The 14,830-nt window shown below is 40.3% G+C and overlaps 1 long non-coding RNA gene across 1 annotated transcript; it reads right to left on the reverse strand.

The window, feature by feature from the left end:
- Positions 1 to 2,593: 2,593 nt before the first annotated feature.
- On the reverse strand, positions 2,594 to 14,748 carry LOC307215481. The gene is made up of 3 exons (XR_013838523.1): positions 14,545 to 14,748; positions 3,215 to 3,260; positions 2,594 to 3,069 (listed from the first exon to the last, which is right to left on the reverse strand). It is a non-coding gene; the product is annotated as an uncharacterized lncRNA (long non-coding RNA).
- Between the last annotated feature and the right edge of the window lie 82 nt (positions 14,749 to 14,830).

Below are 14,830 nucleotides of genomic sequence, written 5' to 3' on the forward strand. Positions count from 1 at the left end.
TTGAGCAGCACCGGTGGCAAACCACCTGGCAGCACATGTGCCGCTGGGTGGTTTTCCCCACCCCCCAACACCCCACACCTTCCTTTACCCCTGCCTGAAGAGGCCACTTTGTCTGTGAATTCCACCATTTTTGACAAATGGTTAAAAAATTAGCTCTAACTTTTTAACCATTTGTCAGAAAAGGGTGGAATTTGTAGACAAACTAGCGTCTTCAGGGCTTTGTTGCTATCCAGTCAGTGCAGTTATATGATGCAAGGGAACATCAGGCTTCAGTCCAAGATAAAGCAGATCATGCCTGAGGCAACCTGAAGCAACCCACTTTCTGCGGTAGTGAAGTGGGATTTAAACCCCATCTTGTCTTGGGTGTACATACCTGTGTAAAGAAGTCACCAGTGCTGCCTTCATTATGTGGGTGTCACCAACCTACAAACATTTGAGGCAAGGCTGCTGTAATTAAAATGGGAAGTGACTCCATGTGCAAATGAGTCTTATGTCAGCACTGTGAACAGACAGGCAGCCAACCAAATGGTAAGCAGATGGGCAGGCAGGTTGCCACCAGAGGTCTCCTGAGGGCAGCTTGCCTATGACTACAAAAAGTGGGGAGTAGCCCTGCTGTAAGTGGTTGGTGATTATAAAAGGAAGTATCTTAGATGCTAGAGCACCATTCTAGCATCTACCTAATACATTACAAATGTAATATAATATAAAGATTAAAAAGCATTGTGTATGCCAAGTTATAAGAGAATAAAGCTTTCAAGGTCATGTTTATAATAGCAAAAGGCAGAAACAAAATTATACCTGTACCGAAGTCAATAAAACTAGAATTTAACTCAGTCTTTATAATATAAAAAATCCTTACTGCACAGTGTAAGAAATGCTTGTTTTATGAGAAACAGAAAACAATTTCTATTACCTTTTAATGAAAAAACAAAGTCAATAATAATTGACTTTTTCTTCTAATTCTTGATCTCCTACTATTGGTTTAGGAAATACTCATTCTACTTGTTTGCTTTAGGCTAACCTTGTCACTGCTGAAACTGATCACACAGTAGATGCTGAAAGAAAAAGAGTTCTTTTTATAGCATTTCAGTTCATGGGGTAGATTTGTAAACATGGTAGAGCAAGCCGCAAAATAAATAAGCTAAATTAAGTTTACAGACCACAGAACCAAAAAAATTTAATGTCAAATGAAGAGTTCTTGACTACCATTGGAGGAAATCTTGTGTATCCCATTTCATAAAATACTTAGCCTTCTTATATATTGTCTTCTTTATGCGAGTAGCACATATAATGTTCAAAAATCCCAGGTTAAGCACTACACAATTTCTTTCATTGCTTATAAACATATAAAACTCACAGGGACCCATGCCTCTTCCTCGGAGAGGGTCTCCCTAGAACCTTCGTAGGATAGGATCCTGACAGATAAACTCCAGTCAGGGTTTATGAGATTTAGAGGCTAGTCTCAAATCTTCCATTCTTGGGCAAGGTGATTGAGCGAGTGATTGCTGAACAACTCCAGGCACGCCTGGAAGAAGCAGACAATTTGGATCCCTTCCCGTTGGGATTCAGGCCTTTCCCCCATGCTTTTCAACATCTACGTTCAGCCGCTGGGAGAGATCATCAGGGGGTTTGGGCTGGGTGTTCATCAGTATGTGGATGATACCCAGCTCTACCTCTCTTTCAAATCAGAACCAGTGAAGGAGGTGAAGGTCCTGTGTGAGTGTCTGGAGGTGGTTGGAGGATGGATGGTAGCTAACAGACTGAGATTGAATCCTGACAAGACAGTACTGTTTTGGGTGGACAGGAGGCAGGCAGGTGTGGAGGACTCCCTGGTCCTGAATGGGGTAAGTGTGCTCCTGAAGGACCAGGTGCGCAGCCTGGGAGTCATTTTGGACTCACAGCTGTCCATGGAGGCATAGGTCAATTCTGTGTCCAGGGCAGCTGTCTATCAGCTCCATCTGATACGCAGGCTGAGATCCTACCTGCCCGCAGACTGTCTCACCAGAGTGGTGCATGCTCTAGTTATTTCTTGCTTGGACTACTGTAATACGCTGTACGTTGGGCTACCTTTGAAGGTGACCTGGAAACTACAACTAATCCAGAATACGGCAGCTAGACTGGTGACTGGGAGCGTCCGCCAAGAACACATACCAACAGTCTTGAAAGACCTACATTGGCTCCCACTACGTTTCTGAGCACAATTCCAAGTGTTGGTGCTGACCTTTAAAGCCCTAAACGGCCTTGGTCCAGTATACCTGAAGGAGTGTCTCCACCCCCATCATTCTGTCCAGACACTGAGGTCCAGTGCCGAGGGCCTTCTGGTGGTTCCCTCACTGTAAGAAGCCAAGTTACAGTGAACAAGGCAGAGGGCCTTCTCGGTAGTGGCACCCACCAGATGTCAAAGAGAACAGCAACTACCAGACTCTTAATGTTTAATAGACTATTGTATTTTAATATTCTGTTGGAAGCTGCCCAGAGTGGCTGTGGAAACTCAGTCAGATCGGTTATAATCGGGTATAAATAATAAATTATTATTATTATTATTATTATTATTATCATCATCATTATTAATCTGAAGAATTCTACTTCTCCATTCCCCCAGATGACAAGTCACTTTAAGATGAGGACATAGCCCATTGTTCAAAATGTTCCAGGTCAAATTCCTTTCACTATTGTCTCAGAACCAGGGGGTACTACTCATGGGCAGAACAAGGATTTTTGTTAGGGGGAGCAGGCCTTTTGTTGGGGGGGGGCAGAACATCAGTTTGCTATGTATTTTATTGATTTTTATTGATGGGGGCAGCTGCCCCTCCCTGCCCCACCTTGGCCACATCCATGATAGTGCTGCTTGCTGTTTGGAACAGTGGAACACCACCAGCACAAGACATTTTCCTGATTGCAATGAAGGGCATGATGGTGCCCTCTTGTTCCACATACAGAATCTGACTGGTTTGTTACAACATTAGTGATTGTGCAACATCTACTGGCTTAGAGGACTCAAGGTGAATGGTGAGGGAGCTCCTGCAGACTTCTGATGTCTACCACCTCTGTCTAAGGCTAGGGTCAGTCCTGCAGTGGAATAAGAGAGAGGCTATTATAGATTATGCATATGCATTATAGACCATTTTAAGGAAATATAACCATATGTGTGAAAGTGTGCATTTTTTGTGAACTAAAACTTCTATAGCCAGTGGTTCAAATTCATCTCACTCACCTACAGTCATCTTGGTTCAAATTGGTCTCAATCACCAGGAGTAAATCTAAACTGCTTGTTTTCTAATATATGTTGGAGTCCAACACATGACACAGGTTCTGCCTGACTTCTGGGTTCAGAAATATATATATATATATATATATAGAGAGAGAGAGAGAGAGAGAGAGAGAGAGAGAGAGAATGAATATATGCATTGCAAAATAAAGCACTTTTGATAGGAAAAGGCAATAAGAAAGATAACTGTGATGCAAAATTTCAAGGATTAGAACAGAAATGGGGGTTAAAACTACTCCATGAATAGCCAGCTGTTCTTCCAATTTGCTAACAAGGATCAGTGAATTTCCAGGTGATCGATGCAAGGAGTTTAATGAGCCTTATTTCTAACTGATGCATCTGTATGCGGAAAGGTAAAAGAAAGAAGACGATGGAGAAATGGGCAGTGTACGTGATTAAAAATTGTTCTACTCTTAAAAATAGCACCTTTTCATGTGACATTTACTTTAGCAAATAACAAAATACATATTATTCTCATCCATTAACAGCACAATCCTAAATGTGTCTTCTCAATGGATTCCATGGGACTTAACTACCAGGTAAAGAATATAGGATTGCAGCCTTATCCTCCTAATGAATGCATTATCAATTTTCTTACTATCCTTATACAATTACATTCAATGTTTCTCTGCTACTTATAGGACTGCAGGTAGCATTACAACTTATGGCTACACTTCAGATGAGTGTGCAAGGCAGCAACATTAATTTGATTAAGTAATATTAACACATCCCTTCATTGCATCCCACATGGCTTTTTAAATTTCTTTTCCCCCTCCCAACACTTCTCAGATCAAAGAGCCTATTTTCTTTTTAATCTCAAAGGGGTTGTGTGTTAAGAAAGAGGTCTGAGTGTAAAGATACAGAAACTTTCAGAGTCATTTCCACTCTGCTAAACATACACCTCTGGATTATGTTGTGTTTGGGCTGGGATGTCCTTTATGTTTGGGATGTTTCACAATTTTACCTCAAAATAAAATGATACAAATTCCTATAATTAAGAAAGTGATAATGACATTGTGCCATATAACTTATTTTATTGCATCTTTTTGGTCCTGTCTGGTAGCCATGGAGTTGTGGTATCAGATATCAGCATTCACAGCACACAGATCAATTGCTTAATCTTTATGTCAGACATATGATCTCTGCCCTTTGTATAATAAGGTTCACGTTTCAAAAGTTTTCATGGCAAGAGATAATGGATAACATTAATCCAGATCCGAAATGCAATGCTTAAAGAGTTTCAGCTTCAGTTTTAAATTCTTCATGATACTTCCACTAGGATAGAAGTTGAGAGGACATCCCGTGGATAAGTGCAAATTTATTGGTAAAACCCAGAAATCTGAGACGGAATAGGGAAATCTTGCTTACAGAAGCAATCTTATGTGAAAGGGTCATTTAGATGCTCTGGAAAAATAAAAGCAACTTTGAGTGTAATTGTAACCCACTTTCAGATTATATTACCTCTTCCTAGACCTTTTCTTTTGGTTGAAATGTGCTTTGTTGTAGGCACTGTACTTCCATTTCTTTATTATCATTGTTCATAAAGGTGGCAGTGTGTGTGTTATGAAAGCCTAGTCAAATAGCTGGTATTTTTATCAATATGTATTAGCATTTCTATTATAAACCTTCACATTGCAGAATAATTGACACTTGGATTGTAAATAAAATCCATTGATGCTAATATTTTGCGGGGGTGGGGGGATTAACTGGATTTTTTTTTCTTCTTATCCTGAAGAGTCTTTCTAGCTTCTACTCATAACAGGAAACAATAGCTAACTCATCAGTTTCATTAAATATTCTGAAAACACCCCAGAACCTTAAACTGACTCTGTATTGAAGTAGGACATGCCCTCTATCCTTCATATAAATATTCTTCATCATAAAGAAAAATGGGAGTGTTGACGCAGTGAATCATATACAGGAAACCAATCTTCACATATTCCTCTTTTCCCCTGCAGCTTCCTATGTCACCTGATGTACAGCTCAGCCCTGAAGAGGAGCTTTTCAGGAGACGCAAGTGGCTGAACTTGCAGAAATCACCTCCCTGCCTCCTTTTTCCACCATGAGCAGAACTCCATTGACTTCAATAAGACATTCTAAGGCAGCAGTTTGAGCATCTCTGTTTTCAGCACTGAAGAGGTGCCTGAGGATGGTTCTGTTAGCATTATCTTTATGACCCTTAGTGTGACTTGTAAATGTATGATGGCTTCTCTGTTTGCCCCTGACCCTTTCTTCCCATACTTCAGGTTGTTTGCCACTGACTCCCCAGCTGGGATGCAAACTTTTCATTACAGACATCTTTCTTAGATTTTTGAGGCTCTTCACATTGCACCAGGTGTCTTAGGCCTGATTTGCACATGCATGTATATATGATGCACTTATTTAAATCCTGCTATGAGTATAGACTAAATTAATTGTGACATAGTCTTCTTTCAAGTAAGTAATCTACATAATGCCAGAATACTTGTTTTCCATGGTGTGCCATGTTAGGACAGTTAGGTGCTCATTTGGGGCATCCTTTGAAGCATATAAATTAACTGACAGCTTTCCCCCCCCCTTGTATTGCCATTTATGTAAATAATGGTAGGAGAACAGTTCTACTTCCTGTTAAAATGAAATAGTGTAGATACCCTGTGCTTCGCCATGTGACCAAAATAAAAACCACATGACCAGACATGATGTCACCAGCTGTCAAAACTAATGCTGTGGGGTTGTTCACATGACCAAAACAAAGACCACATGACTGGAAGTCACATGCTTTGTACATGGCCAGAAGTGATACCATGTTCAGCCACGTGGTCATATTTAAGTCATGTTGCCAAGCACACGTTGGCCCTATTATCTCATTTTAACAGGTGGCAGTCTGTACTACTTATAGTTTTTAGTGTCCTTTTCAGGAAAATGAAATCAATCACTGAATATCTCAGTGTTGTTTGACATTAAACTATATGAGGCATTATTTCTGATTGCCTTCCTCCAGTAGAAGTCCCTTCCTCTTTTATGAGGAAACTCAGCAGAAGTTTATGAGAGATCAGCCCAAATTCAATACAGACTGCCCATGTCACCAAATGCCCTCCGAAATCTGTCATTATCCATTGCCCTCCCACACCTTTTGCACCTTAGAAAAACTAATGAAACTTATGAGTTAATGACCAGTGAAACAGCTGAGAAGGCTGACATTTAAAGCATCATTTGCCCCTGAATTACAAACCATCAAAATATCACAGGCAATTGACACCTGCAAGTATGTTGTGGATTTTTGTAAACTCAGGCCAGCACAAAGGAGCCTAATATCTCTCGCAGTCATCAGATGACAGATACGCATGGATAAACTCACCCTTAGTGCAATAAACCTGGTTGGTTGATTGGCTGGCTGTTGCTCCAGGGATATTTATTTTAATTATTTGTTTAGCACATTTTAGTCCCACATCTCCTTTAAGGAATTTAGGGCACCTCACATCATTTCTCCCTCTCCCACTGTCATTCCCACAACTCTGTGAGGTGGTGTGTCACTAGGCCAAGCTCAACCAACAAGGTGCATTTATTTATTTACCATACCTATTAGTATCGCACTTACTATCAGAAAGATTTTAAGCAGTTTACAATGATATGTGCATAGGGGTATATGTCTGTATACACTAAGAACACACTAAGTACAATAAAGCCATGTCTGTCAAATGACTCACATAATGAACTACATAAACAACATCCATATACATCAACATAATATAAAAACAAATAACATCAGAGAGCACTACAAGGCAGTATAATATAAAAAATTCAATCTACACAACTTATGTGAAATCACACACCATCCATTTCACACAACCATTCACCACTGCAAACATTACTTCTATCAACCACTTATACATAAACCACTCACACGTGACAATATATATGCCGTGCAGAGAAAAGAATGCAAACTAGATGCCCATCTCAGATTCTTCTTGAAAACCCTCAAACCAATATTATGGCTGCCATCATGTGAATGCATGAATGTATAAAGATGCCATATCATGAGTCCGATCATCTAGGTCAGTGTCGTCTGCTCTGGTCATATTGTTCAGGTGCCTGATTATTGTCTTCCAAAGCAACCTCTCTATTCCCAACTTAAGAATGGAAAGCAAAATACCGATGGAAAACAAAAGAGGTTTAAAGATGCTCTCAAGGCAAATCTATAAAAAAAATGTGGCACTGATAACTGAGAAACACTGGCCTGCGAGTGCTCCAATTGGAGAACAAAGGTGTCATGGACTCTGAAGAAGCACGAACTGAGGGTGAAAAGGAAAAATGAGCTAAGGAAGGCACGTTTGGCAAACCCACACCGTGATCAACTCCCACCTGGAAACCTATGTCCCCACTGTGGAAGGACGTGTGGATCCAGAATTGACCTCCACAGTCACTTACAGACTCACCATTAAGACCATATTCATGGAAGACAATCTTATTCAGCTACAAGTGATTGCCAAAGAAAGAACTCCAACTGACAGCAGCTCTCCAGGGTCTCACCTGCTACATAATCTTTTGAACTAGGGATCCTCAGGACTAACCCTAAGACTATCTGAATGCAATGCATGAACTCCTCACAGAGACGTATGCCCAGACAGGAGCCAGTGTTGTATCACATAGCTTAAGCATCTGGAGACAGAGCCTTTCAGAGTTCCCTATCAGTCCCAGGCTACACCAATCTATTATTTTGAAAAAAAATATTAAGCATTTTTATCACATCCAAAGAGATAACATGTTTGATTTTCTGAATTTCAGTGTTTTTATTGTTTATTATTTCTCACTTTTTATTACTATTTATTATAAAGGGGATGAAGCATTTCAATAAACTGTAGATAAAAAGCATCTTTATCAAGATGGGAGGGGGAACCTTGTGGCAACTATCCTCAAGGAAAAAAATCCTCTTTAAAATATGATCTGCAGAAGAAATCAAAAGCAAACAGGCGGGGAGGGGAGAAAAATAAGAGAAAAATGGCAGTCATAAAAATGAAAACATAAAGCTGTTAGTATAAAGGATTCCACATTGGGGAAAATAATAAAAAGCTACTTAAGCAACAAAAAAGGAAACAGAGAAATCATTAGAAGAAATAGAAAATGCTTAAGAAGCAGAATGTCATAACTGCACGGTGCACAGTTCTTGCTGCATTAGCATGCTGCTGTGGTAGTATAATTTTTGAATTTTCGGTGATATGAACAGATTTTATCAGTGCCATGTTATAGCTTTGGTTTGTATTATTATATAAAGTCCTATCAGGGGCTCCTGTCTACACCACTGAAACCAAGCATTATTGAATATAATTTGTCTGTTGCTGTCTAATGGAGGCAGGCTTTTAACACCTATTCATGGTGTCACAGGTGCTAGAAAACAATCCTTTGTTAGGCTGTTGCCTCACAAGGGGAGCTATCAGGAGAAGTTACCTTGATAACTGGGAATAATTCTCCATTGTTTACAATGTCATACTCATCAAACTTTGGAATGCGACACCATCAAGCTAATGCAGGGGTAGGGGAACTTTGGCCCTCCAGATATTGCTGTCATCCCTGACCACTGGCCGTGCTTGCTGATGGGAGTTGTGAGTTCAGGAGGGCCAAAGGTTCCCCACAACTGAGATAATGCAAGGGGAGTAAACATGAAATGGGAAAAGAGGGGACCACAGGTGTTATTGCCTTCCACAAATTGGAACACATCTGTCTGTAGCAGGGAGTCTGTTCTATCCATGTGGTCCTATCGTGCAAGGTAGAACCATGGTTTGTGCAGGACTCTGCATTGTGCATGGAGCCTACAGAAGTAAAGCAAGGAGCCCACTAGAGATGCTCACCCTCCAACTTACAGAGGGCAACAGCAGGTGGAGTTAGCACGTTGTCCCTCACAAGTTTCAATTCAACTTAGAATATGTATTCCTGAATTGGGGTAGAGAAACAACTCACATACTGCATTGCCCTTTTGTGTTAAGTATATAGCAATCCCCTTTGGGAGGATAACTCATCAATTACAAGGCCATGAGCTGGTTTACAAGAGGAAAAGGCTGAGATTCTGAGAGAATCAGGGAAGGATCAAGGAGCAGAAGAGCTGGCATTTCTTTGGCCTTTTAAGAAGGATAAGGTAACATTGGCTGGATAATTGTAAAACTGATGGGGAGAAAACTGAGGGGGAAATCATGAAGCCTATGATGAAAAAACATTTTCCAATTTCTAACTAGCTCTAATTCAGGGAAGCTGAGATCAATAGTAATCAAGTCACTTTACCCTTGTAAAATAGACCATTACCTTGACTTTCCAGGATTGCTATTAAGAACTATCATCTCTCTTAAAGACAATATCTCACATCAATAGGTGGTCATGGTTGTACTGGGACACAATACTTGTCCTTACAGCCTGAGACTATGCATGTTTGCTTGGAAGTAAATCCAACTGAATTCAATGGTATTATCCAGGATACTCAAATAGTTGAAAAATGGAGGCCAACCTAAACACAGGGGAAAGTGATAAAATGTTTACTGCTGACTTACAACTCAGTTTGCAAAGGGTGAATTCAGAAACACTGAATACAAGTAATTGCATTTACTGTTTAATCTAAACCTATGGAATTGCTAGACTTAGTTATTAACTGGTGGTACATCAGTCAAGGATCTTTGCTTTTTATCTTGTCAGGAAATAACCCTGCAGGAAAGTCAAGCTGGTAGGTGTGAAGTCAATCACAGCTTAGCTATGTATTATTTGGAGTTGGCTGGCTTTATTGAATATGTGAATTCACTGAAAGACAGTGGAAAAATGAAATTATTACGTTGAATATTTAAGTTATTCCTATAAATGCAAACTGGCAATCACTGATAATCATTAACTCATTAGTAGCCAAGTTAGCCTAAAGAAAAAAATAGCTCAAGAAGAAATAGATTGCGAAGTACAGCCATGGGACATAATATCCTGCCCCCCCAAAAAACCTAGGTGTGCTTTTGTTTTACTGAATAACTGTGGGTCTAAATCCTGTTAATTTAAATAAGATATTATTGTGCCCCTTTAACTTCTTTATGCCCTTAGTTTGAGTGAGGACTCACTAATGTGGGGTTGGATCCAAAGTAAGCTACCCAAACCAATTTTAGTTCCACTAAAATCAGTGGTAACACGGTTTCATAATTAACTTCAGTTCCATTGATTTCAACTGAACCTAAATTTGACTAAGTTTGCAGTGCAATGCTATACATGTCTAATTGGAAATTACTCCTATTGACTGATGCTTACACCCAGGTAGCCGCATCCAAGACTGAAATGTTAATCTAAATCCAACGCAGAAAAATAAAATGAATGGATTACTTTTAAAAGATAGAAATAAACTTCACAGTTTAGAAAGATTTTTTCCCCAAACACAGCTATTTAATAGTGCCTTGGGAAAGTAAGGTTTTGTCATTCTGTTTTTCAACATTTATTTATTTTTTTGCTACCCTAACCCTTTGTATCCAAAAAAGTTTGAAAAGATAAAACTTACTTTAAAAAGAAGGCTTCTACCTATTATCACAAGATCAAGTTTTTAAGCGACAGTATGACATTTTAAAAAGGAGGTATACCGAGATTCTCTAATTTCTGTCAGACCTTTAATGTGTTTTGCATGATAATGGTACCACAGAATTACTTGGCTCAGGGCCCAGAGTAATTATGTTTCCTGTACTGATGTCTTAGCTTACTGCCAAAAGTGGCAAAGTAGGCATTTTCCCTCAGACAACACTGTTAATGAAAACTGTCAAAGTCCTTTCAACCCTCCTTATTTTGTTATACTTACGTTGTCATCGTACTTGGTAGATTTCTTCAACTCTTTTTTCTGGGAGGGGAGGCATCCCTTGATTGTACATTCATTCTTTCACAGGAACACAATGAAGCGTTTCAACTGAGTAGATTGTTTTGGTTTAAAAATAATCCATTCTCTAACTTTTAGAGGAGGGGAAATCCATCCGTTCTCCTCAGTTTGGCAAAGATACAGGCCTGCATACTTTCCTGCACCATGTGAACTTCAGTACAGTAATAATGAATAGAGAGCTTCTTCCTGTTTCTCTGGTCAACCATAGAATTAGTTCAAAATCAACCTCAAACTGGTGCCAAGTTGTTTAACAGCACATTCATACTAAACATATTTTGGCAGTGCTTAACCACCACCTCCTTTCCAAAGGATGGCTTTTTCCTTTTCTTTTTAACTTTACTGGATTTAATTAAAAAATTAAGGCACACATTCCTATTTATTGTTCCAGTTAGGTCAAGTGCAGAAAATTTTTGTAGTCTCCCTTTACTTGTGTGTTGCTTTGTCTAATATTTATCTGATCTATGGTCTGTGGTGCTGTAACTAGTGTCCTAGGATTCGTCAACACCATACCAGGGACCATCGCTGCCAGCTCAGCCAGGGATAAGGTTAGGCAATGGGGTGGATGGCACACCAGCAAGATCTCTGTTCTGTTTCCGCATCCTTCACATCCAAGTCCCAGATGGACTGGCTTCCAGGTAAGAATAATGGAACTTTTATGGATCATTGCAATACCCCGTCCTTCTTCCGCTGACTTTGACTTGTGCTTCACTGAATAACTGAATATCCATGTAGGCACAGCTGACTAAGATCAGGGCCTGCCAGCTCACCCACACAGGTCTCAGTAACACACCCCTGATCACCAGCCCCATCCTGAATCAAATCATAGATGGGAGGGGTTTTTTGTGGACAAATCTGGCATTAAGCAACATCATCACCAGATGGGAGGGCAGGTCAGCAACATGGCTACCCAGATCTCTGTTAAGAGAAGGCTGAACGGGGGCGACATATGTCGTGTCTACCTCCCCATACTATTCTATGATAATATTGCATAGCCTCCACTCCAGGAACCCTGGTAATAGCCCTGAAACTCCTCTACCTCCTCCGTCTGACCCTGGTACATGCTGCCATTATTGATTTTCTTTTTTTAAAAAAATAATATTTATTACTTTTAAAACTTACAAAAAAGAAAAAGAAGAAAGACAAAAGAACAAAAGAACAAAAAAGAGAAAAAACAATACAATACAATATATAAACTATACAAAACACAACCTTAACACATTAAACTAAACACAATAAACTAAACAAAACAATACAAAAACAATTTAAAAGCATACATCATACCTTTTCCATATTCTATCTTTCATTCCCTTGTTTCATCGACCTCCTCTCACCTCCCTTTTTGTATTCCACTTCTATTAGTTGTCTCAGCAATTCCTTTCCCTCTTTCTCTATTTTCTGTCATATAAATGTCTTAACATATTTTTTATCTTATTTTCCATTAAAACTAGTATACTTATTTAAGCTTAACTCCTTAAAACATTTCCACTAAGGCCATAAAATTCCATTCCAACATTTTTCTATCACTCATTAATTTTACAATATTTCTATATATAAACTTTAAATTTTCCAATCTTCTTCCACCATCTCCTCTCCCTGGTCTCGGACTCTGCCAGTCACTTCTGTCAACTCCATACAGTCCATCAACCTGGAGATCTTATGTCCGAGGCTCTTAACTCTTTTCCACGTCCCTTCTGCAGGTCTTCTTCATATTCTTTGATGCTAAAGAGCAGATCTCGGGGAAACTCCGACCTAACGATGCTTTTATTCCTTCTCGACAGGTCAGCCAAATTTCCATAGTTAAAGCTAAGATCCATAAAGTATTTCAGGGCATGTTTCAAGATTCCTCCAAATCCAAAGGCCGCCAGAACTCCAATCTCCTCCTGACCAAAGTCCATGTCCCAAAAGTCAGTTAATCCCTGCATGGAGGGATCTTTCCAACTTTCCTTTTCCAGTCCAGGCCGGGCTCCGATCCTCAAAATCTGACTTTTTCTAGTTTCAATCATAAAAGGCCTCAACTTATAGTCCTCAATTTGCCTCTGTAAGGCTGAGGCTCCCACTTGTATTACTTTAGGTTCAACAACAACAACTTTCTCCTTCTCCTTTTCCACAATTTGTCCTGCTAAAGTAAATTCCTGTACCAAATCCTGAATAATTTCTGTATTGGTGCTCACTTTTTGTCCCAAGTTAATCCCTTTTTATCCCAAGTTATCAATTTTAGTAGTCAAAACATCCGTCTTCTTGTGAAGTTGTTCCAACGAGTAGCTTATCTTACATAATGCAGTCACTAAGGCTTCTCCTGTCAACATTCTTAAATGGTCCAAGGTCAATCCCTGATTCTCACAGTTCTTATCATGCAGCTGGAGATTCCCCAGCTCCACTCTTGTAACAGTTTCAAAAGCTCCCTCTAGAGGGAAACAGTCTCCACTTGTATCAATCCTTTCAAGCACAGTTCAAAAAGTAAAGTTAGTTTCAATTTTCAGTTACTTTTCCTCCTTTTTAAACGCAGAAGAGGACAATGGAAACAATATATTTCTCTTATTTAACTAACTGTCAACATACGTTCTCTTCACTGTCAATGAACTCTCCCAAAATGTCAATCTACTGGCAGCCCGTTTCCAGGTTCAGAGCAGTGGTAATTTAATTTTTATCACTCTCTCCTGCAGGCTACACAATCCAAAATTCCCCCCCCCTTCTCCTGCTTCCAAGGGGGGTTTAATGATTTCAATCGATGGAAGTTTAATCCTTTACATAAGGCTTTCCAAGACCTTAGCTTGCAGCTTCTTTGCTTCAATCTATTTACAAAAGGGGAAGGCGGACTTCCTGTTTGAAACCTTCCCATTTCGGTACCAAATTAAGACGTTTGTAAATCCAATTTTCCGTTCTACTCACGGGTAGTTGTTTAAAGTCAAATTGTCCACAGGAAAAAGTCAGCGCTCTCCGGCAACAGCAATGTGGCTTCACTCCATGAAAAAAGCAATCAATTCGAAGCACCGTGCCACTCACCCCATGTCGCTCCGGACCCCCAAAACTGGGTTTCCCCACGAGCAGGGGAGGCGCAAAGGGTGCCAGCCAAATCCCACATTCACAAGCTTCTCCCGCCTGTGATTTTAGTGGGTCTCCGCCTTCGCCGTGGCGGTCAGACCCTGATTTCCACGGAGCAAATTCCTCCCGATCGGAGGAACTCCGCCATTGCCGGAGCTGCCAACCCGGAAGTCCCATTATTGATTTTCACTCTCAGCCCCAATATCACATCAGCACCCACCAATCATCCAGTTTCCCAGGCTGGCTCAGTTGGTTAGAGCATGGTGCTAATAACACCAAGGTTAGGCACATACATACCCTCCTCCTGGTTATTCCTGCCTCTCGCACAGGAACCAACCCACATAGAATATAAATTTCTGGCTGAGGAAGAAAGGCGCACCCAGTTCTCCTAGTTCTGACCCTGCCATCAGCATCCAGCATAGTAGGGCAATTGCTATGGCCTCACCATGCGGTTCATTTAAAATGGCTGAACCAATTAGCTGCAGCTGCCTTTTCCCTCAATGCCTCTGGGCCCATATATTGTTGGGGGAAGGGAAGGGACCAGAAGAATTGAGGATAAGAAAAATGGCAGTGTCTGCCTTGCCCAGAGCTCTGAGGGAGCTGTGGGTAGCTGGAGCTGCACTAGCAGCACCACGTCACAATTGAGGCCTGCCTCCTATGTCTCA

Source organism: Podarcis cretensis, assembly GCF_951804945.1.
Source record: "Podarcis cretensis genome assembly, chromosome: 4".
In the NCBI taxonomy this organism is placed as follows: Eukaryota; Metazoa; Chordata; class Lepidosauria; order Squamata; family Lacertidae; genus Podarcis; species Podarcis cretensis.